This window comes from Trachurus japonicus, chromosome 1 (genome assembly GCF_045865225.1).
Source record: "Trachurus japonicus isolate A0001 chromosome 1, Traja_1.0".
In the NCBI taxonomy this organism is placed as follows: Eukaryota; Metazoa; Chordata; class Actinopteri; order Carangiformes; family Carangidae; genus Trachurus; species Trachurus japonicus.
The window spans coordinates 24746540-24770626 of NC_140907.1; the positions used below are offsets into that span (position 1 = coordinate 24746540).

Here is a 24087-nt window from a genome sequence, read left to right on the forward strand (position 1 = left end):
ATTAGCAATAATTTTCATTAATAATAAGAAAGCAAAAGTCACAACACACCAATCCCCCTGCCCCTGGCTATATTTCTAAAATTAGCGTAATTTGATAAATAATAAGCAAAGTTTTAAATTTCTTCATATGAGAATGCACACCCCATTTCTTCAGAGAAGAGGTTTTGAAATAGGTCAATTTGTAAATTGCAGGCTGCATATTATAATGTAGACAAGCAAACATTTTAGGCTGAAAAGGCTCTAATTGGAACAATCAATCAGGGTAATTCAGACTGAATTTCCAAAAAGTTGCTGTGTAAATTTGACTGAAATTTAAATCTTTGGTCTGAAGAGACAGGGTTGTTTGCCCAATTTGCATGTTCAGCAGATTACAAAGTCCTCTGAGACAAATTTGTGATTTTGCACTATTTGTATAATTGCATTGTAATCTAGTCTTTGTTATGAGGAGTATGTACACACTCTGAATTACAATATTTAAACAGCATCATGTGGGTGGTGATGGGTGAATAGGATGGGAGAATATGAACATGCAGGTTGACAGGGGGGGCGGGGGCGCTGGAAGCACAAGGGACCCAGATTACTGACAACTGATCACTACTCCATCCGCTACTTTTGGCTAGCAAACATAGCATTTCATGGAGGCTGTGTTAAGTAGGTTTTGTAGGTGCCAAGTGCATTAGGGTCCAAGCTCGTTGATCCTCCCCAGCTTAGGTCATGACACAGTAAAAACTTAGAGCCACCCTGATGTAACAGCCCTCAGCCAGTCGCTGTAGTAATTATGACGGATGTAACAGAGGGAGTAAGGTGAGACTATGATACAATCTGCGTTGGAGCTCATGAATTGGTCAACAAAATATTGGATCACCATCTTTCTTACTCTCAACAAAGGCAAGGCCCCACATACTTTAGCAATCTAACAACATTTGTTCCCAACCTTAACAGAGCACTGACTTTACCCAAACCAATCCTTCCCTAAACCTACTGAGATGTTTTTATGTTTAAACTTTCAGCGAATGGCAATGGCACATTATTAAATAGATTTATTTTTAGGCCATGATCTTGGAGACATGGTCAAACAGACAACTTATGGTGTACTGCGAGCAGACGCATTAGCTCACACAGTGCTTCTGTTCTGTTCTAACAGAGCTTAGACGAACAGGTTTTGAGTAGTAAAAGTACTTTTTGTGACACATGATGATTATTATTGAAAAAAAAACAACCCTGAATTAACAAAACTAAAAAGTTCAGTGTGATTATGGACAACAATAATCTATGTGATTAGGTGTATCACATAGAAAACAATTCAATGTGCATTTCCTCTTTCAGCTGAGTGGTTACAACTTCATATACTAAACTGATCCCATCACTGGCTGTGTTCATGTTGCTAGCATCTGAAACATGAGTGGTGAAGATGTTTTACACATGTTCTGTGATTTTTCTTAGCTGACACCACTGGTTAAAATTCAGAAGCACACAAGTGCAAGTGAGCAGCAAAAGGAGGAAGGCCTCGCAGTCAGGAATGTTGAAGGGAAAGCACATTTGGAAGGAGATGTGGCCACTCAGCATAATGTTCTGAGCCATAGAAATGCCACAATGCAAAATGCTTCATCCTATAGATTACTGTGCAAATCAATTCACATTTCGATTATAAAGAACCCTTGGGTGAATGCTACTATTTCCTCTAAATAAAACAAAGTACCCTCTACAGACATATCTACTAAACACAGGAAACAATTAATTGGGTGCAAACAAGAAAACCAGGATTCTCTCATGTTTTCAGTGCCATGTCATACATGACTGTAAACCAAGTGTCTTATTTTGTCAATATCTCTGAGGACATGCTGCACCACAGTCACCGCTAGTCTTTGTATTACAGGAGTACCAACTCTTTGGTTCAGTCCAGACAATGGTATGGTCCTCTCCACTCTTAGAGTGGAGACTCATGTACCTGCCAGCTAACAAATGCACTGTGTTTCTCACCTAGCACAAGTCCTGAGGGCTTACAATTATGTCACACTGGACATATAAACCAGGCGGACTATTCGGTTTCAATCATGTGTAGGCCTTTTTACTGCCAATACATTTATCAGACCAGTAATGCATGTCATCATTCTATAAAGAAACAAACTCAGTTCCCCTTATTAATCTAAAAATGCTATTCAAAAACTAGACACAATCCATGTCAAGTCATTTTACCAAACTCCTGACATATTTTAACAGATTTCTGTGGAAGTGACATCCTTGTACAAAAGATCTACTATGTTCATTTTTTTCTTTCTCTGATTTTATATTTCTGATGAATGCTTTCATTACATACAAAACCTGAAAGTTGATTCTCCACAACTTTCAGATCCAGATTTAGTGTATGAAATCTATCACCATAGAATAAATACAGATTTTAGAAAATGACCCACAACAGATTTTATTTTGAAAATAAAAATATCCACATCATTCAACAAGTTATCACTTGCAGTATTTTATCAGAGAGGCTCAGCAGATTTAGTGTAAGTTTAGCAGCCCTGACTTTAATTTCCCTTAGCATTGCAGATGCCATGGATGAAACCATTTCCATTTCTCTGCCCTCAGGCTCCTTAATGATGCTGCTGTGGTTCCTGCTGCTAAGGGGTAGCTGCTGCCACCACCCCCCTCATTTACCTGCTTGGTGGTGCGGCCCAAGCCTCGGTCAGGAAGTGCTGAAGCTGATCCAGCTTATCGGGCTGGCTGGCTCCTCCAGGGGCTTCTGCCACCATATGGCTGACCCAGGCCCTGCAGCCTCCCCAGGGGTGACGCGCGCCTGGATCAGAGTAACGAATCTGAATATACGACTCTCCACGTTACCCCTCTACCCCCAGCATGACTACACAGATGTTGTTTCAGCAAATTCCTGAAAACATGAACTATAGTAGTGAGATGAAAAAAGAAGCTGTGAAACATGCAAAGAGGTTAATTTGGATGCACCAACCTATCTGCACGCCTTATTTCCCAGTTGATACCACATACGGGGGATATCAGTTAGTTATTTTTTTTCTTTTTCAACACTTGGATGCAAAATACACATCAGTTGCACACATTGGCAAATGGACAGAATGCTCCAAATGTGGCAGTATTCACCACAGCACTCACAATACCATGTGGGAGATGCACTTTCCAGCTGTTTCACTTTTCCAGGCAGTGCCCTGACATTTTAAATATGCTTTCACCATTGGTCCTGCTCCAATATTTGCATGCCTTTTGTCCCCAAAGGCAACAATAGAGGATAGAGAAGAGATAGCAGAGAAAAAAAGTCAACAGTTTTTACAGCAGCCAAAGCTGTATCTAAATGTGTCTTACATCTCTGCACCCTGCTAGGCCCCCCATCCCTCTCATCCCTCGTTCCTCTCGCCTCCTGGAGGGCATAATGATTGAGGGGCGCTACCCCTGCCTTTTATCCTGCAAGCGAAGGTCTGCCTCTCTCCATAGTCAAAAAACATCAACTGTAGAGGTGTAGTGAAGACGAGGGAGGCATAGGGGAGGGACGTGAAGTGTCACATATTCCCCTTAAGCACAATGAGCCATGCACAGGTTAGATGCAAGGATATGGAAAGTCATTATTTGCAGGCCTAAAGGGATGTAGTTGTTGCATGGGCCAGATGGTATATCAACAACAGGCAAAAAAGGCCAACCTATTAGAATCCTCTGTAGTATAGTGCTTTGCTATCAAAGACCTACAAAGGCCTTGTTGTGGCTACCTTGTTATCTAATTTGTGTTTATTTATGTGCCATGTGCACCGCTTGCCTGTGGGAATATGAGGATGTCATTTACATGTTTGAGTGCACCAAGGCTTATCAAGTGTAGACAGTATATGTTTGAAGATGTGAACAAATAGTGTTGCATAAAGAATGATCTGGTAACTTAAGGGAAAAATCGTTCAAGTTACTTAAGTATAATCTTAATTAGAGCCACTCATTTTGGTTATTTGACCTTTACATGGTGTAATTAGTGATTGCATAGAGTAGATCCTCTTCTTTCATTTTGTTAATTCTTTTTACCCCAGTTACTTGATTGCCTCGTTTGCTCAATTGCAAAAAAAAAAAAAGTGTAACAAAACAATACACAACACACATGGCTTAATCTTCAATGTAAAAGAAATACATGTTAAGAATACACTTAATATACAACACTAAATGACAAGAGGAGCAGATTACACAACAGCAACTGGAAGCCTGATAATATTCCAGGCAGGGCCACTCCACAGTCGGTATATCAGACAATAAGATATCATGACTACAATTACAGCCCAAATGTACCAGTGCAGAGACAAAAACAGACTCAAGACAGTTAAAAGCCATCACAGAACAAAGGAGACAGCACATAGAGGAACATCAGGTTTCGGTTATTGCTGGGTTATTGCTGGCTTTGGAAGCAAAAAGCAATTATCAGCGAGAACATCAGTAAAAGCATAGAGTTGTTGACATAAAAATGTCCACTTCAGTATTGCTTTGCAACTCATTCCAGTGGCTGGGAACAGTAAATTGTAATGAGGGGAGCCTGATGGAGGCGTTAGCTCTGGGGACTTTTAACTGACGGGCAAATCAGGTATTATAACTGACAGATGAGATTTGTAGCATGCTTAGGTTTGTAATCTAATCTCTGCTGTCATCAAATGACACTATCAGGAGCCGTTTTATCGTCAATGTATAGGAAAATCACTTTGTGTACTCGTTATATAGTAGCTTGAACATTTATACGCAGGAGTTTTATTTCACAACTGTCTGAACTCAGCTGATGTCTGCCTGTAAAGTCAGCCTGAGTAATTACCAGTGAGGCGACCCAAGATATCACCAGCACCTCTTGCTTTTTAGAGTAACACTTTCACTATTTTACTCTCTCAGATGAAAAATTCAAATTTAAATCCAGATTTGTTTCTCATTTCTGAGTGACTGTCATGTCTTGTAGATGATATGCAATAAATCTGCATTTTCAATTAATCATTTGGGATATCTTAAAAGATATGTGATCAAATCCACTGGAGCAAATTTGATCATTTAATAATTTAATCCCAAAATCTCTATATATAATTTTACAGTGTGATTAGATATGACAACCACAGCAAAAAAGAGAGAAAAAAAAGGCAATGAATGTATATGAAAACTTTAATTATTTTTAAATTACCAGTACTTTTGTCACTGGCCTCTGGTTCTATGAAAGTGACAGAGGTGGGGATGATTGTTATGTTTGCAGTTACAACAGTGCCATGCTGCAGGCAGGACCAGCACCATGCAATGTTTATATGGTTTGTAGGGACACCTACTGGGTAAAAGTGAACACTACAACGTGTGTTGCAGAAGCACACTAGATGAAATTGTCCCACCAATCAAGAATGCATTGCTTTTAATTTGTGTAGTTCATTAACGTTGAATAACAAACAAGATTTGTCATACATAATGAATAACAATTAAAGTGCAAGGCATACTCTTATCTCCTTCCTTAAAAACAGAAGAAGAAAAAAAAAAGAGGGCTCGAGTTTTCCCGACTTTTAATACACTGCAGTCACACACTGAGCAGTCAAGTCAGCCTGTTAGGAATAAAAAAGCAGTGCTTCCTTAGGACATACTAATGAATCATGTATAAAAGATAATCATTATTGGTTTATAAACGCAAGCGTCTCACAAGCCACAAGCACACAGTTCAGTCCCAGGATATGCAACAACTAGTAATATTGTAATTAAAACTAGAAACATGGCTGAAATTTTTAGACTTCAAATAATATAATATTACAACAATATCTTTCAATGACATGAAAAGCACAAGCACCAACCTGTGCATTGTCTGTTTGAATTGTCCAAGAACACATGGATCAATTATACCCTTTAACATAGCAAGTGTTTTTTTCATTTATTAACAACAGATGCACTTTTGATTTTTAGGGATGCTATTATGAAATATCAAAAGTTCAGATTATAGTTCCTAAATAAGTGAGTAATGTTTCAGTCGTTCGTGTATGCTGTGGGACCAGCAGTTACTGTGTTTTGTTTCTGTCATGTTATCTTTCTGGATTTGGAAAAATAGCGGAGAATGTAGTGGAGTGAACCAGAAGTAAAACAAAAGAAAAGGCTGTAAAAAATGTTAATACTAAAAGATGGCCCTTTAATGTTGAACTCACTTAGCTTCTGCTCATTTTCACTGTACTCAACAGGTGTCGTTTGCCACTGTAAGTCCTACTTAACGGCAAAAAGACTTTCCTCCTGTTTCAGTTTCACCTTTCATGGACCAGCTACCTTTGAAAGAGTGAGTGTATACAATAAATAGAATAATTCATGATTTTGTCATTAAAAATGAAAAGTTTCTTTTCCTCATACTTGGGATGTGTTTTGAAATTATACATAATGGACCATAGATGTTCAGAAGTTTTCCAAACCTCCTCTAGCTACATTGGGAGACGTACATGAATCCTCCCTTACGTTTCACAGGAGAGGGGTACCAGGGCTTTAATTATGTGCACAGCTCGGATCATTAGCATGGATGGGGGTGCAATATGGAGCGTCCTCGTCTCCAGTCAAGGCACTGTGCTCTAAGTCGACCACCCCCTCCTTTCTCCTCCTTCTCCTCTCATGTAACAAACGAGCTCTGGCCTTGTTACCCAGGCACAGGTTAACAAGCACCAGCACAGTAAGTTCATGCTGATGAGCCGTAAATACATGTATGGTAATATATCAGCGAATGCAGGTTACAGCCAATTAAATCAAGTGATAGTTGTATTTAAATGTATAGCAAATATAGTTTATGTGAATTGATCGGGATACAAATAAATCCAAAACTTCAAGGTTTTTGTGAAATCACAAAGTTTGAAGCTGAAATGTAATTCTGAATTTCCATTCTTGAGGGAAGTATTGCAGAAATTTCCTGGTACCTGTCTTTTCATGACCCTATGTGATCAATCCACTTAATCCCACAAAAGACACCCTGCTCTATACGGCTGCACTGCTGGAAACAATCCGAGTATAACCGTGACACAGATACATCCCAACCCAGTTCTAAACTTTCTCAATTATTCATTAATATGAAATTGTGTTTGTCTCAAGTGGAACACTGCGATTTCCTCCTGCGACATACAGGCATTGTTTGGCCCCTCTCCAGGGCCACTGTCACTCCTTTGCCAATTTCTCCGTTGACACATATTGTTCAGGAATCCATTTCCCTCCTGATAGTTTGGAGAGCCCTGATTTGTCCTAATCCTGAGACCATTTGTAATACAGAAGACTGAGATAAATAATAAATTGTGTATGACAGAGTCAAAGGAACTAAAAAAAAAAAAAAAAAGAAAATACGGAACTCGCGAACAAATGGTTTGCTTTATGGTTGGGAGAGAAAATCTTTCTTTACGGCCGCATTATCAAATCATGATATGTATATTCATTGTTGAAATGAATAATAAGTGGAATGTGGGAGAAATATGTAGAACAAAAATAACTGTGAGGCTGCTATCTGCTGTGATGGCTTCATAATTGTGCTGTTCTGAGGCTGCTTCACTATGGATGTAGAATTTTGTATACAGTTGAAAATCATGTGACTGGACAACATCTCAGTCAGACTCTGTGGACATTGTGCACAATTTTAATGTGTGGGCTATTAAGAAATACATGTCAACATACATGAAAATGTTAATCATGAATATTACCAATATTTTATGACATGAATAAGGTTTTAATCATCTTTTAATTCGAGCTGCTTCTGTCGCTTAGGAGTACTGACAATTAGGAATGAATGTAAAAAGGTATTTCTTGAGAGAACCAAGAAATGAAAAATTGAAAGCAGTGCAACTTACTCGTGCTTTATTTCTCTTTGTTTAGACAGTAAATACAAAATGCTTTTGTTGTTTGTCATTAACTTAATTGTGTGAATTGATTATTTGTTTACATTGATGTGATTTCAGTTAGTGTGCAAGTGTGTGTGAATACAATTAAGTTGTACAATGTGTGAAACTACAAAACCTTTGAATGTTGTTATGTCTATGTTTATTGCTGAATAGTAACTTAATTTCAGTTAATAAAGTTCATACAATTTAATTGAACAGAAATACTATAAAGGAACATAACCTATCAATACAGATACTTATAAATTTAATTTGGGGATTATTAAAAAACATTTTCAGTATTAAGGACAGTAATTTAGATATTGATTACAGTCCGTTTCTTTCCATGAGAGATTCTGTTCTGTTAATCGGGTAGACAAATAAATCAATTATAATCATGTAGCTAATTTAGTGGGATATCATGCTTACAAACAGTCAGAAAGATCACATTCATGAGGTGACCTCTTCCAGAATTTCCCAGTGGCATTTTTTCCCCATGAATCCTGCATGCCGAGTCTGAGTTCATACATAATTTGGAAACGCTGTTGTGTGATCTTCTATAAGCACTGTTCATTCAAATCCTGCAAAAGGCTACTGAATAACTTTAATAAAAGATCAGTGATGCAAAAGACTCTCTCATAAAACAACACTCATCCATTTTAATGCTCCATTTCAATTTCCTTTGTAATTGAGATTCATTTTGCAGAAACTAAATTAGTTTGAATAGTATAATTTGTAAATATATGTTAATTAAGCCCTTTTCTTCATCGTTTGTTAAGAGAGAGCAGAGCCAAATGAAATTCAAACTTACCTGTAAGGCAGACTAGGACCTGTCTATGAATTAAGGCAAATAAAAACACTCCTGCACAGTTTACTTTTTTGCATACTCAGTTGTTTTTAGTTAGGCGAGGGTCTTAATTGCATTGTCGTTAGTGTGTCTAATAATCGCCACGGGACATTTGGGTTTATGAACCTATGCAGGCTTCTACTGTGTGTAAAACCTGCAAAAGGAAAAACCACAGGAAAAGGATGCCCACCACTGCTCCTTAATTTAAGGAGAGATTAATAAAGTAGTTGCTAGACTTGCAGTTTGTTCTCCCTAAGGGTTGTATTAATAATCTTGGAGATACAAGGTTCATCTGTGGAGATCTGCCCTTGTGAAAGACCGACAAAACTTAAAAGGCTTGTCTTAAAAGATCACTGATGTGCTGCTGTTACTTGTCGTCCATAATTTACTTTAAGTTTCATGCAGATTAAATGTTAAAAGTGAGCCTGTCTTTACAGTGTTAAATACTGTACTGTCTGGTGGACTAAACCACTAACAAAATGACCTGTGGATAAGAGACCAGGGAGGAAGTGATGTGAAGGCAATCTAGTTCTATATTAAGATATACAGGCGAGCAGCGGTGGATGAGGAAGGATAAGAAAGAGAAAGAAGAAGCAAATACGACAGCTTCAAATACTGAGAACACACAGTGGCTTTCAACCATGAGTCATCTAATTTTAGGATGAAGCTGGAGACAATGTCGACCGCTGTTTTTTGTACTATAACTTCAGATACCTGGAACATGGTGATCTCCAAACAGCAAAAACTATCACATATTAATATCTATTATTATTTTTTGCACGCTCCAGTGCATTTCCACAGTCAAAGGCAGCATCCCAACTGGAGACCAGTGTTTTTCTACATCCAGTCAGAGTCAGAGTAAAGTTCAACATGGCACTATTTATCAAGTGAGAGGGTGAAACATTCACCGTCTCTTAAAGCTGAGCCTTTTCTCTCATACATCATTGCAAACTGAACACCCTTCTGACTGCTGCTCATACATATATATGTAATTTCCTGAAACTTTATAATAAGACTAAATTATGAGCCTACCATAATGACATTTAGATTTCCTGATAATGATTATTATATATAGCTCTAATAAAAGCTCATGATTTCAAATTATTATATCTTTGATTTTCAATGACAAATGTGAAACACTGATCTTAAAAAAAGAAACACTCTAACAGGTAATATTAGGGTTTTTTTTCTGCAGAGTTATGTCACTCAATGAATACGTTTTTTGTGTAGAATGAATGGGAAAAATTAATGATATGTACGCAGATGACAGGGAGCTTAACCATATTAAATTGTATTCACAGAAACACTCAAGTCCCTGTTGTGAGAAATCCCTAGTCCCTAATGTTCATCAGTTTTTAATTTATCCACTCTGTTCCCAAAATCAGACACACAATATTTTCAAACAGTGTTCAGACACTAGTCAAACTGATCGCATTTTAGAAATCAAGCGTGGCTCACTGGTACAGTATTCTGCCAGTGTCTGCTTCTGAAGCACCACTGATTTTTTCAGTTGCAGAAAGTGTAAGCACGGTGTACAAACAAAAAGCCTTCTGGTACGTGCAAGCATGTGTGTAACGTCAGTGTGGAAATGGTTTCTCATGGATACGGGAAGTCAATATAAACATGAGTGAGGATAGTTCAGTGCTTTTCTAAATGTCAAAAAAACATCAACCTCTTATTTTTATTTTGTTGACTTTCTGTTTCAATTCTTTATGGGAAATTTGAAAGTTCAATGAACAGACTTTACTTGACCATGTCTTTTGTTTATAGTTTATACAAAATGGAAAGGTACTTTTAAAATACAACATGTCCTCCTCATCTTACAACCAGCTTTAAGCAGAGGAATTAAAATAGTTTTTAATGTTTTTATAGCAATGACATGGTTACTGTGTTTAATCCTTACAGCCTAATTGTCATTTAATTACATCCTGAAACAATCTAATTTAGTGCTGTATTATTTCTTTGTTGTCATATATAGATGACTTTTCTTTTTCAATTAGGAGAAAACAAGTTACTAAATTTCACAAGTACAAGCATCATCCATTATTCATGGTAATGAAACCATAGCCTTGCATTGCACTCTTGACCACCTGTTGGGAACTGGTATTAAATATTTCACAGCTTTTCTCCCTTTTTAACCCTTCTTCTACGGCCCTTTGATGTTTTTGTTCCACATTCTTTCCTCCTTTTTCATCCTCCCTGGAATAGCTGTGGAATAATCCTACAGTTTTCGCCTTTCATGCCTGAAACTTTGCATTGCATTTTAACATTTGTCTGGAGAACATCCTTTTCCTTCTGTGTGAAAGATCATCTTTAATAAAAGTGGAGGGCTGAGAAGAGCTGTAAATCTGTACTAACCACACAGCGCTGAGGTCTCTGGGAGACTGATTAGCATCTGGGAGCCGGTGCATGGCTTCTTAATAATGAGAAGAAGTGCTGGTTGGCTGCCGTGCGACTCACATCGGCCTTGATGCCATGTCCCTGGTCGGTCAGGAATTATTACGGCCTACATTTTTCTGTGTCCATCATGGCAGGCGGCCATTCAAAGAACTTTTCACTTGAAAGGTTTTTTAATTCCTAACAATCTCGTCACCAGGATGGATGTGACTGTGTTTCCCCACAGACTTGAGGATGCTCCTGTGTGGCCGTAGCTTGGCGGCTTTAACGCTCACTAATCCAAAGCATAAATTAAGAAAATGGCTCTATCCTTCCAATCTGAAAATATTAGAAATTTAGATACTGAGCTGCTTCTCATTATGTGTGTATTTGTGGGGGAGCTCTGTCTAACCAAATTAACAACCATTTTAGCTGTATATCTAAATAGATAAACAATGACTGGCTTGAAAAGTTTAACAGCAATAGGATGAAGTAACTGTACCGTGCACTGATTTAACTTCAAACGACCAAGAAACCATAAATAGTAAAGAAATACCCTTAAATCCTGACATTTTAACTGTTCTGTTGTTTCTCTGGCATTTGGGCTTTATTTTGCACAAATGTAGAGACTTACAGAATCTAATTAAATTGATACATGTACGATGTGAAATAATGTATAATCAAGAGGATCAGGCGAGGTCATTATTTTATATCTTGACATTTTGTCAATGAGATCTTTATTTATTCAGTGAACTGACACATTGTCCATGTAGAAATCAAAAGCATTAATGGCCATATTGGCAAACTTCACTGTTTAGCATGTAATCAGAGTGAAGCTGACAGCAACCGTCACTTTATAAAAGCAAACACTTATGTGCCAATGGGTCCTGATATCACCAACACTAGAAATCCACAGCAACATCATGTGGTTAATATATTAACTTTCCAGGAATGTTACATAAGCATAAGACAGCTGTGCTGCAGTCGCTACTGCAACCTGCTCATTTCACCTTTTATTACAGCATAATTTATTTAAAAATAATTTTAAAAATCTATACTTACACAAAATACTCATTGTGCATGTAAATCCAGATTGAAAAATGGTAGAAACTGTCGAGATTAAGAATCAAATAAAGAATGTTTAAATACAAAGCCCCTCATCTGTCTACAGCTTATTCACAATCTCACACATCGACATTTACAATTTGCAGATCCACCATCACGTCGACAACCTACACTACCTTACATACAAAAAAGTGTGAGCAGCATCAGTTTAACACCACTGACATGTACATCATAATGTTGTCATTTAAATGCAAGAGAAGATAACAAGTCATCTGGATCAGACATGTTTAAACTATAGGTGACTTTATGTGGTCGTCTTATGTCTGCTCCGATCAAACAGATGCCAAGTACAGTTCTCTACACCCACATGGGCACAGCCACCGTTTAGATTTCCAAGTCAATTTTCTGTAATTTACACAACTACATTGATTGTTCAATAGGCTGTGAGCACTGTCACAATACTCATGAGTGTACAGTGGTGCAGTCACTGAGCAAGCTTGAATTCATCTGTTTTTTCCTTCATTACCGACTCGGGCCTTTGAATACCTGAAAAAAATGACTGATAGGAAAGCAGCGGGGGAAACCCAGCAACACTCAGGCAATTTTTTATAGATTAATGCGACACGCACACACACACTGCATGAACGCCTGTTTGCAAACATCAGCCTTATTTGCTTAAAGAGGATTTTGATCTCACTCAAACCTGACTTGACCTAGACCCATCATTAAGTGTTTGGGTCATACTGGATTATACTTTTTAGTATAATTTTTTTAATGCCATCATGTAAAAGACAAATAAATTATCTACAGTACATGCTTTTTACGGCGCCCACCCTGATGTTTAACCTGTGACCACTAATTTTCAAATAGTCTCACAATCATATATTGTATATTGCTCTGTTGTTTAACAGAAGCGTCACCTCATTAAAAAATACAATACAGTTATACAGTATAATTTCCATCATAAAACGATGACAGTGATTGTGATGCATCGTAACATATTCTTAAAGAAATTCTTAAGTCTTCTGCCCCGGTGTCAGGTTTGACTCGATGATGTGGTGTATCCATGATTTTTTCTTTTTTGTCTATTCCCTGGACAAAAAAGGAAAAGATCTAAACCTTTTCTTTTCGACTGAATTTACATCTTCTCCTCATTTCTCCTGCTTTCTTACCAAGAGAATTCTAATGAAGGGCAGAGTCAGATATCTACAGGGATACAAGAGGACCTGGAGATAGGAGAGAATGCAGCCACTGATGGCAGGAAATTTCCATAAAAGTACAATCAGGTTGGAATTTTAAAAGTGAATGTTTAAGTAGTCTAAGAGTTGGGCTTTGATTCACACTCTGATCAAACCCAAGACATCTCATTCAGAGAATAATGATTTTTTACCCTTAATTTTTCTCTGTTTCTGTCTCATCTGTGAGCTTACAGGTAGAGCAAAGCCCAGTGGTATTGTTTTCCCTCCAGTACTTGAGCACAGGAGCCTTTCTTCTGCCAGATTAGACAAGGCCAAAAAGAATGGCAAATGTAGATATGCCCTGTTATTAGTGGCTGACTACAGCGTGAAGACTCAGGCCCAATCCACTGAATGCATTTCATGTCCCCTCCAACACTGGATTGCAGGTAAATAAATATGTATTTTCTTTATATATTTTTTCATTTGAAACGTGGAAGAAAACAGTCTTCCTTTTGTGCATACATTCCCATGCATATGAGGATGTTACAGAATATCAAATATCTATTGTTGCTATTCACAGGCATAATGGACAACACAGTGGTGAGTTATTGGGATGGTGTCTTCCATAACCTTTTGTTAAAAAAAAACAGCACAGGACAATTTTTACTCAAGTACTAGCCTACCTATTTTAAAGCACCATTTTCTGGGTATTTCCATTTAACAGGTTTTTTTTTTCTTGGACCAGTAATTCAAATGGAAATTTCACTCTCTTTCTTTTGCTCCTTTGTCTCTTTGCAGAGGAAAGTTCTGCACCATCAAATAACGATACGTTGAAGCGGCATCAAAGGTCAAAACTCAGAGCCGAAAGGAGGAACAGAGCGGTACAGCAGTCAACTGATCCACCAGCTACTTTAACAAAAACCCTCACAAAAAGTGCAAAGGAAATGTATTATATAAAAACTATAAAGTAAGGCTAGTTTCACTTTAAATGTTTATAGCCATATTCCATCCTGTAATAGGCTGAACACCTTCACTGTATTGTTCAGTGAAGGTACTTTTTTAAACTTTGGGACTTGTTTAATTAATGTGTTATCCTACGTCGACAAGAATAGTTTGCTAGGAAGCCACACTGAAGCGCTTCAACGGTGTGTAGACCCTGAATCTTTTTGTAGTGGTGCTGATAAAGTAGAGGAAACTTTGTGTATAGTAGGTATGAGGCTTGTAGTGCATCTATACATTTTTAGTTTCAAATGTGATCTGTCAGACATACGTGTTTTCGCTGCAAGCTATTACTCTTTCATGGCCTCTTTTTGGAGAGAAGGTTCCTGACCAATTATTTTTAGACAGATGCAGGGATGCAGAATGACTAGAAGCATCAGTTTTTTTTTCAGATGATGCCTAAGGTAAGGGTAGGATGGCCAGAGGCTACGGCACCCCTCCAGGGACACAGAGGGCTTATAAACTGTGAAACTGACATATCTCATCCATTACTTTTGCTAAGTAAACCTTTAAAAACCTTGACAGTCCTCTACATGCTTTTCCCAACCTGTATAAATTTAGCATTTTATGAATTTGAAGTCATTTTTGAAGTATCGACCGTGTATAATCTTGTGAATAATCACTGATCCAAGGATGAATAAAAGCACTCAAACTTAAAGTACCTCCTCATCTGCAAGCTTTCATATTTCTTTTAACACATCTTATGTTACTTTTATGTAGTACAACTTTCTAAAATCAATACACTGTACACTTTCAGGATTAAATATGTTTTATCATATCACATACACTTCCTTCACAAGCCCGTATTCACCCAAGCCAATAAAAGTCTGGCCAGGCAAAGCTAGTTGTAGGGTTGTAGATTTGAAAAGAGCTTGTCCGTGTGCCGCCGTAAAAAAAAGAAAAAGAATTTGAAAAAGCAACTCCATGCATGCTCCCTTGATGATAGACCCTCGCAAACCAAAAAAGCCTTGCAGGGTGCCTCCAGAAATGTTCTTTCAGTCACAGGGAAACCCGTCACCGGTCCCTTTCACAAGGTCACCATGTTTGAATGCTGTCACCTCCACTTAGAATCAGGCAGCTTAACAGACATCTCCCTGTGGCTTCCCCTTAACCTTTCACAGACACTGTATATATGCTATATATTCACAGCAATGCATCTGAGCATTATGTGGTACTTCATTATAATATGCCTAGTTGCCTACACAACACTATAGAGCCAAGAGACAGACAAGTCTGAGGTGTTTTTCTATTGTTTTAAGAAACTCCTGTTTGACAATTAGTAAAATTACAACACGTTTCACCTAAACTTTAAACCTCACCATGAAATACTTGCACAGTCCACAGTACTGTATATTCACAGCAATATGTTCATACCAACTACTGCTTGCTAGTATCGCCTCACAACAGAGGATGAACCCAGCAAATGAAAAGTCCCTGTATTCCCTTTTTGAACCACTATTGTTCACATGTGGATAATGAGTAGGTGTCCCTGGCAGCAGCATGGGAAAAGCCAAAGAGCCTCGGTAGCATGAAATGTTATAACCCTTTGAATAATGAGTGGGGGGTTGCATTTATACCACTTATTTTAAGAGGAGAATATTTTCCTGTTTTTTTGTGATAGAATTATTTATTTTATAAGGAGAGTCTACAGTAAATATTTATATATTTAACTTTCGAAAAGATGAACAAGTTTTCTGAAGTATCCTGTTCAAATCAATTAGTCAATGTTTTTAACTTTAACAATGGGTTTTTAAATTTTGCTCTGTAAGCTCGATTGAATAGCTGTGGTCATACAGAAACAGTACCATATTGGTTGGTACACAAATGTACAATGAAGTGTTCTGCCATTTAGACTTGGTATAACCAGATTTATAAACACAAGAAGACACAAACAACCTCTAAGAAAATTAAATATCAAAGTGTTTTGTGTCACAAACATATTGTGTAGTCCCTTGTCAATTTTGCATTTCTTTGGAAGAAATGACCTTCAGAAAGCAGGTTTAGTGAAAACTCCGAGTCTGTTAACCCTGAATGAGGGAAACTCTGAGTTTTCCGTTTCAGAAAGGGAGGCAACTCGAGAAAGAGGAGTAACTCCAGCCTGTTTCAGAAAGAGAGGTAACTGAAGCTCCATTGATGATGATGGCTTTTCATCTCCTTGTGCACAAGCTTAACTCAGGGTGAAATTAACTCAGAGTTGATTGAACCAACTGTTATCACCTGTTCTGAAACTCAAAACTCTGATACCCCTTTCCCACTGGCCAAAAAACCCGTTTAAACCCGCTAACAATCAGCTTTTGGTGGCAGTGGGAAAGGTGCACCGACCTGCACCGACCCGCGTCAAACGACGGCAAGCGAAGCGGGTTAAAATCGGCTTCAATCGGCTCGGCTCCGATCGGCTTGCAGTGGGAATGCCAGACCCGGGTCAACCCACTAATTTACGTAATGACGCTGAGCGCTACGTGACGCCACGTCATCGCGCCGGTCGCATCTCATATCATGTAGCCTACCAAAACAAAGCTCTGCTTGACACTGTTTCTTGCACCGCAGATGAGAGCGGGGCGACTGGTTTATGCTCTGTCTGATCCCCCAGCGTGGGGGCAGACTCGGCTCATTTTGGTCAATGGGAAAGGGGCCAAATGTCGATTGTTAGCAGGTCGACCTGCGTTTAAAAAATCTGCGTCGACCCGCTAATTTTAGTGGGAAAACGGCTTGAGTTTGAGAGTTCAGAGTTAGTCAACCCAGAGTTCAGGTTTTGACTCAGAGTTTGTTAACCCTGCTTTCTGAAACGGACCCCTGCACACACATTTGTATCCACAGAGGAATATTTTCAACCAATTGAAGTGCTGTTTTTTGGTGATCTGTTTTTCCCTTTTTTCGACAACCAACTTCAGTGGTGAAAAGGTGACACTGGCCCAGGGGTCCTCTATTTAATCTACTGCTGTTGTTGTAACCTATAGGCCAAATTCACAAATAACAGAATCTTCAAATATTTGCCAGCAAACCAACATCTCCCATTACTTATTTAAGTTCACTTCAAGTTAGTCATGTTCATTTTAGCTTCCTTAGGATCTCTAACTGCAGAAAATCACCACTATTTTATCAGTGGATTCATACAGGATGTAAAGAATGAAATCTCATTTAGTTTAACTGGCATAGCCTACAGGAGGATACTAAGTCCTGACCTGTAGACTTGCAATACTTTTCAAATTATATGGAGCAATTTTCTGCGAAAAAAAAAAAAGAAGAAAAAAAGTTGATTAATGGAGCTGTAAAAACTAGGAGCTAAAGAAAAAAGAATTTAACAGTGCCACACTATGTCACCAATTTGGATTTTCAATTCAAATATTGGCTCTAGATCAGTCTGCCAGGGTCAAGAGACTAAACAGATTTATAGTTCAAAGTACAATGCAACATAAAAAAAAAACGATCAATGTTTTTAAGGTCATTCTTATATCTGGGACTACAGTTGTCATTAGGGCACCATTAATTATTCAGCATACCCCAAGGTATACACAGAATGTCTTGAGCAAAAGTAAAGCACAGAAACAGGACAATACAATTCCCTTGTAGACAGAATGAAGGACTGTATTTCACTTGCCAGTTGTTCTAATTTGGACGACTATCAGTCATTGTTCAGGGGATGAAACTGTCCTGCAGATTGTACACTTACATCTGCTGTCCCTTTTATTTTATCCCCCCACCCCAGTTACAAGCAATACTAATCCAAATAGAGGTAAATAGACTTCAGAAATTCAGATTGACCTCTAGTGCTCAGGAGACAATCTGTAATCAATATTGCTCATCTGGGTGCCTTTAGAAATGCCCTGAAGGCTTAATAGGCATTATGATTAGCATCTATGAGAGCCCTGTAGCACAAAAAAAGAGAGGACACATTTTCATACAGTACACCAGGCCTCTGCTGCTATACTAATACTTTGATTTAATGTAATACTGCACTGAAGCACAAACCTCCTCCTGCCAATACACACCTAATGTTGTCAGTCTCTGTTGTCAGGTGTTTTGATCACTGAGTAACAAAGCATTATAATAAAAATATGGCAATTTACAAGAATTTTAAGAACCAGTCTTGCCTCAATGTCGCCCAACTGTGATGGCAGCAGGTAATGAAAAAGCATCAGCTCTGTCTTCAATGCAGCGGATGTAGTCTAATACAATAGTTGTGCAATAAATCCCACTGTAGTGAAGGTTGTTTTAAGTTCAGTTTTTGTTAAAACAGAGATGTCGATTCAACTGTCAGATCATTTTCGAGGTTGCAGATTGTGGTGCCGTTGAATAGGATGTGTCAATATAGACTTTCAAAGGCTTTAAAGGCCAATGCAACACCACATAAACAATGTTGGCTGAAGTGTACTAAGGTTTTGTCTTTGCACCCTGATGTCACTATTAAGTGTGGTTACAGGTGCTTTTGACTGCAATGACATTGTTTGGTGAAGTCAGGTGTAACAGATGTGAATAGACATGACACAATTACATTACTCGTCTAATCACAATCTTTTGAGGTGACCGCATTATTCTGCATAACCATTAAAATCGCTTCCATTCATCTGTATAAAAACAGCTGGATGAAACTAACAGAAATGTCATATTTCCATCACTATTTCCTCATTGTTTTCCACCATTTGAGGTTTGACTGGTGTTCTTTTAATGATGTCATCATGTTGCACCACCTTCTTCTGCTGTGGTTTAATGACATAAGTGGAGCGCCGCAAAATGTTTATCTCAGAGCGCTTAATTTCTAAAAATTTAAAGGACGCACTTCGAGCATCTATTGACATTAGCATCACAGATTAAGTTGCAAAGCCTGAAGGCAAACAGAAATGTAATTTTTGAAATGTTTAATGCCAATAAATGGCTCTTCTTCTTCATAACATGTATGTGCATTATTTAACTATGTTTAGGCTTATACTATAATAGTGGCATAAAATGATCAGTAACGACAATTAAATTGTTAATCGCAATTTTTTGTATGGCAATGTATCATCAACTAAAATTTCATGATTGTGACGGCACTAGATGTGAAACTTCAAACCAGAAGAAGTCGATATATCAAACAGATATATGGCTAGGTTAGCAATACTTGTGATGATTCCACTGTCAACTAATGTACTGTACAAATGGCATGCTGTGACAACTTCCAAGCTCACCGTAACAAGAGTCTTGGGGGGGAACTATTAGGAGAGGTACTTCTACATCCCCAGTCATTTATTCTTATTGGTACATCCAGTAAAAAACAATTCCAGGGGAGAAGAGTTTCAACACACAAGGGATGTCTGCAAAAATCCCTGGTGTAAACCTGAGCAGACACAGTGATATACTTGATTTAAAATTAGGGATACAATGTCATAACATGAAAACTAATTAGCTCACGTAAAAATGCCTACAGAGGAACAGAAACAGGGCTGCCATTTTGTTAAATAGCTATAATCTCAATCTAAAAAACACACATCATAAACTACATGACTTACAGCCATGAATTAAGCCATTTTATGGCATGACACACATTATTCCCAAACTCTCTGCCTAGCTGGTCTTCAATGTTTCTTAAAGGGATAGTTCAACATTTTGGCAAATTGGCCCATTGCCATAATCGCTATAGTCATAGCAGTAGGTTCATTACCTTTAATTGTAGGTGTAAGCTATTTTCAGTACAGCGGAGCGCAGCAGCTGGCTGCTCAGAGCTACGCTATGGAGGCTAACGGAATTTCTTGGTTTCCCTCATTAAACTCATCAAATTCAACATCCCAAAACTCCACAGCGCTTTTGTAGACAAGTTGTGACCTGCACAACCACCACGCTATGAGATAATGACGGAACGATACGAAACGGAGGCGTTTTCGAGGTAAATACAGGGTAAATACAGAGACTGCTTGCTGAAAAACTGTCCCTGAACGCAACGCGCATCAGCGGTTTTGTATGAATTTACCTCGAAAACGGCTCCGTTTCGTATCGTTCCGTCATTATCTCATAGCGTGGTGGTTGTGCAGGTCACAACTTGTCTACAAAAGCGCTGTGGAGTTTTGGGATTTTGTATTTGATGAGTTTAATGAGGGAAACCAAGAAATTCCGTTAGCCTCCATAGCGTAGCTCTGAGCAGCCAGCTGCTGCGCTCCGCTGTACTAAAAATAGCTTACACCTACAATTAAAGGTAACGAACCTACTGCTATGACTATAGCAATTATGGCAATGGGCCAATTTGCCAAAATGTTGAACTATCCCTTTAACAGAGGAGGTCAAGTGGCAGCCTCCTGTGATACTCAAACCCAAGGTGCAGAGATGACTTCCTGTCATATCATCACTTCCTGTCAGTTAACAGAATGAACTTTAGTAAGATTTTCCCCTATGGGTGTTTACAGCACCTGTCCTAAAAACTACACATCTGAAAGCAATGCAACAGAAACAAACCTATATTATCTGACACAGTCAAGGATGAGTGTAATTACAAGTTCAGTATTAAGTGACAAGAGAGACAAAAGAGGTAAAAAAAAAAATAATTAAAAAAATGCTGGCAGTTTGTCATCCTTAGTGTATGTGAGAAGACAGTCCAGCATTGAAACAAAGCCCCTCACAAATCTGGACAGTGTTGTTTGAGTTTCAGTGAGTATGGGCAGCTCCATCAATATTTAGCTTTTCCACCACCTCACCTCTTCTACAGATAAAAGCAAGTGGAGGCCAGAGTACAAGGAGAGACCACCTCTCCCAGTGATGCTAATTATCCCTGTTTGCTACCTGGGTAGCTCCCAGGCACTCTGATTGGACTTACTTGACAAAATAAATAAATGATCATCATAAAAGTATAATGCCACCTCTCTGACCTTTCCCCATACTCAGGCCATGTTAGCAAAGGTATAGTGGTAGCAAACATCGTTAGAATCTTTTGTTCTTATGTTAGATACTTTCTCACTCTTAAACCATTATTGATACATGCCAGGGAGAACCTTGTGTGTGTTCCTCACTGAGAGTTTGCCAGCTGCTTCTTTTAACATTTTGTCTTTGATTACAGTCAACAGTAGTCAGATATAGTATCTTAGATAAATACGGTCCATAAGATTTGCTGTACTAGAGCAGAACTTTTCTGGGAGCTTGTAAGTATTCACACACCACAGCACTGTGTGTATAGAGTCCTGGGGCCTCATTTATCATTGTGGATACACGCTTTTTTACACGCTCTTTCCCCCATTTTGTGCGTACGCACTTTTCTCCGCCTAATTTGGGATCTATCAAACCAACTTGTCGGGAGTAAGTGCAAAAATTTACGACCAGTCCGACCATGGCGTACCGGCATTTACACGCTTTTTGAAGAACAAGAGGAATTGGCGACGCCGCTGCAGAGTCAAAGAACTGCAGTGTGAGAGGGAGAGAGGAGCGCGGACACTGTTTGAAGTAGCAAGTGGTGGTGATGATGACCCCCCCCCCCCACCACCACCACCGCACACGTGTTGACGTCGGCACTTTACATGAAAAGCACAGCGACTCAGATTTTTCCCCTGTGCATTTACACTAGTTTGCTCCTAAATACTGGCTTTATAAAACGAATTTCGTTTTCTTTTGATATCATATTGATATTTTTCCCTTGCATGTAGGCTACACCTCTTCCACAACCCGTCTGTCCAGTCTGGAAAATAATTTCTGCGACGTGCGTGTGTTACGTAGCCAGACTGGACACACACAAGCAAGCAGCAAGTCCAATAATGTCGGCGCAAATCAAAGCAAATGAGAAAACATGATCGATATTTTTTGTGTGAATAATATTTATTGTATTTAACAAAAATGGGTGCTGCCCAACATCATTTTAGGAAAAGTCACAGACTGGTGGACTTCAATGTTTTTTTTTTTTAATATATAGCATATAGCATATGCACAAATGAAAATCAAAGTCTTCCAGTGAACGGAAGTTGGGGGTTAGTGGAAAGGGGTGCAAAGTAATACTAACTGGCAGTGGAAACCCTGCTTTAAATTATTATGACATAATCTAAAATAAGGGGCAGAATAAATATGATTCTTCTTCTTTCTGTTCTGTTTCATTTAGATTTGGGAGTTTTTTTTGTATTTATTGAAGCCTTTCAATGCAAGATGATGTTTCTGACTGATATTGCCGTGTTATCGTGTATCTCGCTTTCAGAGAAATTCCGCTTCTTTCTCCGCTCTCCGTCTGTCTGTTGTCTTCACCGTCTTCCACTGACGTCATTCCACACGTTTCCAGAGTGCACATGGCTACTTAATATGCACGTAACTGATTTGCATTGACCACATATGGTTGCGTGGGGCCGTTTAGGGGGCTGGGTATGAGGCGTGTTCTCATCCACGCTTTTCTCAGGTCCGGTGTGATCTATCAAGGGAAATACCGTGCAGCCGTGTGTACGCGGAGTTTGATAGATCTGAAAAGAGTGTATATTTTTTGGTCGTACGCACATTTTGCCTTTCCGTCGTACTGAAAATTTAAGAGGACTTTTACACGCTCTTTGATAAATGAGGCCCCTGCTCTATTTAACAGTTACTATTTAAAACTACAGTACCTGATTCTTGACTACTTGTGGTCAGGGGAAAACAAGCTATAACCTCAGCAAAATAAAACCTTGTTTGCCTCATTTCAAAACATGCAGATACTGTACAGATTCATTTGTAGATTCATTTCTGTTAAAGCCAAATAATGTGCCTCCTTTTAGCTCAGTTTTAACCCCCACGTACTCCTTAGTGGACGAGCTGGCTCTGCTAAACACTTATATGCACAATACACACAATACACACTCACTGTTTAACACAATATGTTAAACAGTTAGTGGCTGATTTTGTCTGGCAGTCTGGCAGCGTATAGCAGGTTTATCTTAGTTTTTTGTGGAAAACACAGATGTGAGTAGTGTAAGCAGGTCAAAACACTAAGTTGCTGGCTGTAAAAAACCACAACAATTAGCTAATAATCAATAACCCTAAAAAAACAGAGTGTTTGGTCCACGATAGCCCATGCATGATGTCTTTTAGCTCATCAGTAATAGAAGCAAACCAACATGAGAACCTGTTTCATACAGTATGTTGGTAGGGGTTACATTTATTTCAAGTTGGACATAACTCTATGCTTATACCTTAAACACAAGGTGTTTTTCCCCAGCAGATACTTCAACAGGTGTTACTAACATCATACAGTAAACAACCAGTTCAACTCCAATGCTGCTACAACACCTGCAGATACAATACCAAGGCCCTGAAACTGAGGCAGCTAATTGGAATTCAACCCACCAAAAACTGTATTATTTACACTAGTGTGTGTGTTTTGGTTTTTTTGCTATGACATGTCAAAATGTCTGCTGTGTAAAAAAAAAAAAAAAAAAAGCTTTTTGCAAGCCAATATTGTTGCTTGGAGGCATGGAGGCCTGAGACAAATGGTGACATGACAGCAAACTAAACTACAGAATAAAATTTCCACATAAACTGTGATTGTACTCACAAGCTGATAGGTAGTCACTGTGCAGAGATGTGGGCCACTTGATCAAAGGAGATATGGCTACACATCATGGCAGGAGACATCCATTGTAGCTATCCATCTCAGAGTCCTCTTGGTTCTCTGTGTGAAGACCACACAGCACCTTTAGTAAAGTCACATTTGATGCACATCCTTCATTTACATCACTATCTTGCACCACTACACACACTATTTTGAAGAGCAGAAACATGCAGCCTACACAAACTAATATTTAGAGCAAATTTCCCTCCACTGACCAATTTAACTCCAACAAGGTAGAGGGATACAATAGTCTAAAGGACTTAGATGTATAGT

General features: G+C 38.6%; 1 long non-coding RNA gene across 1 annotated transcript in view; it reads right to left on the reverse strand.

Moving 5' to 3' along the window:
* The window catches only part of LOC146991973 (uncharacterized), an 85770-nt gene extending 61917 nt beyond the window's left edge, over positions 1 to 23853 (reverse strand). The window contains exons 1-2 of the long non-coding RNA XR_015037150.1: positions 23758 to 23853; positions 2656 to 2794 (exon numbers count right to left, since the gene is read on the reverse strand). This is a non-coding gene — a long non-coding RNA (uncharacterized LOC146991973). The remainder of the gene's footprint in view (positions 1 to 2655; positions 2795 to 23757) is intronic.
* Positions 23854 to 24087: the final 234 nt, after the last annotated feature.